At 38.4% G+C, this 4,814-nt stretch overlaps 1 pseudogene; it reads left to right on the top strand.

Annotated features, from left to right (window-relative positions):
• Positions 1-2,911: 2,911 nt before the first annotated feature.
• On the top strand, positions 2,912-3,452 carry LOC107135291 (annotated as a pseudogene).
• The last annotated feature ends 1,362 nt before the right edge of the window (positions 3,453-4,814 follow it).

Genomic DNA, 4,814 nt, shown 5'->3' with positions numbered 1-4,814 from the left:
ACCCCACAGCCACGCCCCAATTCCCGCCTCCTCCAGCTACAGTCACCACTCAGTTAATCCCCATCAGGGGGATTAATTCACTGATTGGGTTAAGACTCTCATAACCTAATCATTTCTCCTCTGAACCTCCTGCATTGTCTCACACATGAGTCCTTGGGGGACACTTCACATCCAAACCATAACACCCCTTTAAGCCTCAGCCTGCATTCAGATCCCCCCAGCTCTATCATCCCAAATCATCCCAGCCCATTCTTATATATGCTCTCCTAGCAACCCAGTTGTTCAGCTTGTGGTCCTCATACATGTATGATTTTTTTCCCCATAGCTGAGCCTCTTTATCTGTGTTCCTTGGAATAGGAAAATTCTGTAGCCATTTTGGCATAGTTGAATCCTATCCAACCATCACACTGATAATTGAATCCTATCCAACAATTAACTCTTTCCAAGGTGATGATTTCCCAGCGCCCCAGAGAAATCCAAAATTTCCCTTTGTACCTCCTCTGGCATGAGTCATATTTTTTACTTTTCATTGTACTTATATCCTTGTCTTATCTTTCCCCAAGTAGGCAGTAATTTCCTTGAGGGTAAGACCCAAGAACATCATAGTATATTCCAGATGCCTTTCCTGCATAATCAGATCTTTACTGGGAACTAGATCAAGGGTCAGCAAATATTTTCTGTAAAGGGCCAGATGGCTTTGCAAGCCATTTGGTTTCTAACATAACTACTTAATTACACTGAATGGTAAGAAAGCAACCAGACAATCTATAAACATATGGGTGTGTCTGGGGCCTAATCAAATTTTACTCACTAAAATAAGCAGTTGAATGGATTTGGTCCAGGGACCATGATTTGCAAATGCTGAACTAAAATATCTCCTACACATCATCAAGCTCTAGAATTCAAATACAGGAACTAATCTTCATAAATTTTTGGAATTTTTACATGAACTTTTTTCTACTGTAGAATTGTTTATTTTCTACTCTAATAATAAGAAGAAAACGAGTATTTCTATTTTTAATTTGTTCTTTTTAGTTATACATGATAGTATGTCAGTTTTGACATATTACAAACATGAAGCATTTTGACATATTACAAACATAATACAAACATGAAGTAAATCTTATTATAATTAGGATCCCAGGCTTGTGGGTGTTCATAATCTAGAAATTCACTATGATGTATTCATATATGTACATAGGAAAGTTATGTCAGATTCATTCCAGTGTCTTTCCTATTTCTTTCCCTCTCCCTTCCCTTCATTCCAGTATGTCTAGTGCTTTCCCTCCCCCCACCCCTATTCTGTGTTAGCATCCACATATAAGAGAGAACATTTGACCTTTGGTGAATTGGTGATTGGCTTATTTCACTTAGCATGATAGTCTCCAGATCCATCCATTTACCTGTAAATGTCATAAAGTCATTCTTTCATATGGCTAAGTAATATTCTATTGTGTATACATACCACATTTTTTTAAACTTTTTTTAGTTGTTGATAGACCTTTATTTTATTTATTTATTTACGTGAGGTCCTGAGAATCAAACCCAGTGCCTCATTCATGCCAGGCAAGTGCACTACCACTGAGCCACAGCCAGAGCCAAAGCCCCTACATACCACATTTAAAAAAGAGTATTTCTAAAAATTTTTATTTTTCATGATTTTAGGAATTATATTAAGGAAATGGAGGCTATATGAGATTTACACATGTAATAATATATTAGTAATTTTCTTACCATTCTTCTGAAACAAAAGTCTCTAATCCTTCCATATTTTCCTATCTTCTATGAAAAGCAATTCATTTTATCCTTACGTATAGCAAGACCACAGTCTTGTCAATGACTAAACAATCATTTCTATACCAAGCTGAGCTTTAGGTCATTGTTCTTTTAAAAATGTTTTTTTATTTCATCTTTGACTCGTATATTTATTTTTTATTTGATTATGTGTTTATTATAGAAAAATACTCCATAATCCAATCATCTACATATAACCATTGACTCATATATTTAAATTATAAGCTTCATTTATAAGAGGAACTACAATGAATCCTAATAGTTTAAGAATCAGTGACCCACAATTATATACACAAATACTTAAGTGACTATTTACAGACTAAAGTTGAGCTCAATAAGCATATAACACAAAAAATAATTATCAAGTTTTATTGAGACAGCAAGAGGATGTAGAAGAATTCAAGTTTGGAAAGTCAAGTTATGGGTTTTCACAAGGAAATAACATTGTTCAACAAATCCACCCTTATAAAACTCTGCTCACCTTTACAATAGTGGATGTGAAGCTTGAAAACTACCCTGGTGATAAATTCAACTTGCCAATTTCAGGGAAATGTCAGGATACAAACTGTATTCTTGTTTGAACACAGCTAAAAGAGAGGCCACTGTATATGTTTGACAGTGATAAATGGCTTCCAAAGAAAATAGGGCTGTGTCTGTTGGTTCCTGCCTTCAGAGAACCTGTTTTGCCAGCTGACAAACCTTTGGGCCAGTTTCTGTCTCATGTGATCATGTCTTAAAATTTGCATAGACCTCTTCTTTTCAACTTTTTCACATCACCTGACACTATATGTAAGGAAAGAATATTACCTGGAATGTAATTTAATGGGTTCAAGACATGCAAACCAGTGTTCAGCCCTCTTCTCTGTCTTTGACCACAGTTCTTCCATGGCTGCCTGTGAGACGTTCAGTAAAGCATATTTAAGTTTTAGTATCTCAAGGTCACCAGAATAAAATGAAGGCAAAATGTGTCTACCTCACAAGTGGAAAGATACCTACTTAGGATATAGAGGCTTTCAAGGACCTGCGGGGTACTTTCCCCTGAGTTAATATGGCGAGTTAGCAGCTGAGACAACCGTGAGAAAAAGGATGTGAGCCTTTGCTGGCAATTTCCTCAGTGATGGCACTTGGGTCGCAGCTCTGGGAGTTGGTGTCAGTTCACAGGAATCCAGGTGTGCAGCCCTGTCCACCAGCGCCTCGCTGGCAGTGGAGCCCCAAGTGGAGCCCGTGGGAAATGCAGCCGTCATGCTGGAGTTCACCAGCGGGAACCCCCGGGATCTGGGGCTCTCGGCTGTGGCCAGGAAAGAGTGGGCTTGGGGGACAGTGCGGCCCTCTCCAGAGTTCTGGCACAGGCTGCGAGTCGTAAAGACTCAGCATCCTGTAGAAGCGATTAGTGAGCACCGCAATGGCCAGGTTGTGGTTTCAGCATCCACTCGCGAATGGGCCATTAAAAAGTCTCTTTACAGAACCAGAAACGTGGACGAGTGCTGGCAGGGTGGTGCTTCGAGGCAGGAATCAACCTCATGGTCTACCAGCCAGCCCCCTTGGGAGGCAGCCTCTGACTGGATGGAACGCCTACAGAGGGGAGGTGTGGTGGTCACACCTCCATGACAGAGGGGGGTGTGGTGGTGCTACAGGAACCTCGGAGGGTCTATGAGTGAAAGAGAAGCATAGAAGTTGAACATATAAATATAAAACTATCAGCTTCTACAGCCATCAAAGAAAGCGTCAAAATAAATAAATAAACAAACAAACAAACAGCTTGGGAGTTTTGTAGCAATGATGTAACCGTGGAAGATTATTTGTAGTTAAGGTCGTCCCCTCTCCTTTGTGTGTTCTCTCTTCTTGGAGGTGAGAGAAGTGCAAAGCAGACGCCAATTAACACACACACACACACACACACATATTTAGTTGTTGATGGACCTTTATTTATTTATTTATTTATTTACATATGGTGCTGAGAATCAAACCCAGTGCCCCACATATGCTATGCAAGTGCTCTACCACTGAGCCACAACCCCAGCCCACCAATTAACCTTTGAAGGACAAATTAAAAGTTGCTTATAAGTTAGCAAATAAAAGCATACATGAACTCTTGAAAAATAAAAAAACTAAAAAAGATATCTACTTAAGTCAATTCTGTGACAATGAACTGCAAAGGATGGCTTAAATTTGGTTGTTGTGTCATTTTGCTGAGTTAGATCAGAAAATTGATGGAAGACTCTAGAGAGCCATTTTTAACACAGTGCAAAGTTCTCCATTCTAACTAAGAGTTAGTCTTTATACATAATAAACCTTACTAAATGTGAAGTGAGAATATGATTGTCCAATCAACTAGTGAGAATATGATTGCCCCATCAATAAGAGGATGAATAAATAAATCGTTATTCATTTTTGCATATAATGCAACAGAACCATATGAAAGAACAAACTACTGGCACCCATGAAACACGAAAGCCTAGGGGCAGAAGAAGCCAGACACAAAACAGTGCTGATGGCATGATTCCATTTATATGAATCTAAAGAGCAGGCAAATTAACATATGGTGACAGAAGAAATGATGGGGGTTAATTCTAGGTGGAAATGGAGCAACAACCAGGAAAGAGTGTGAAAAAAAAATATGGATTCTTGACCTTGAAGGTAGTTACATGGCTCTATGCATTTATATAAATTCAACATTCTATTCTTAAGAACTGAACAATATTACAATGGTATACTGTACTGTATGGTATGTGAAATTTATTGTACCTATACTAACCCTCAATTTTAAAAAACTAAAAAAAAAAAAGATCTTAAACAACTCTAAAATAAGAAATGGCAATTGTAGAAAAGATTAAATCAATAAGTGGGAAACAACTTGGGAAATAAATGGAGAACATAAAAAGACAGATGAAGGCAGAGACAAGGAGGAGGAGAGCAGCACAAAAGCACTAATTTGAATGAAAGACTGGAAATGAATGAACAGTATGCTCAACATGGACTGAGTCCTACGTAACCTACAATTTCTTCACACCTATCTTCTA

Source organism: Marmota marmota, unplaced genomic scaffold, assembly GCF_001458135.2.
Source record: "Marmota marmota marmota unplaced genomic scaffold, marMar, whole genome shotgun sequence".
Classification (NCBI taxonomy): Eukaryota; Metazoa; Chordata; class Mammalia; order Rodentia; family Sciuridae; genus Marmota; species Marmota marmota.
Note: the sequence above shows the minus strand (reverse complement) of the source record. Positions and strands in the feature narration are given on the sequence as shown.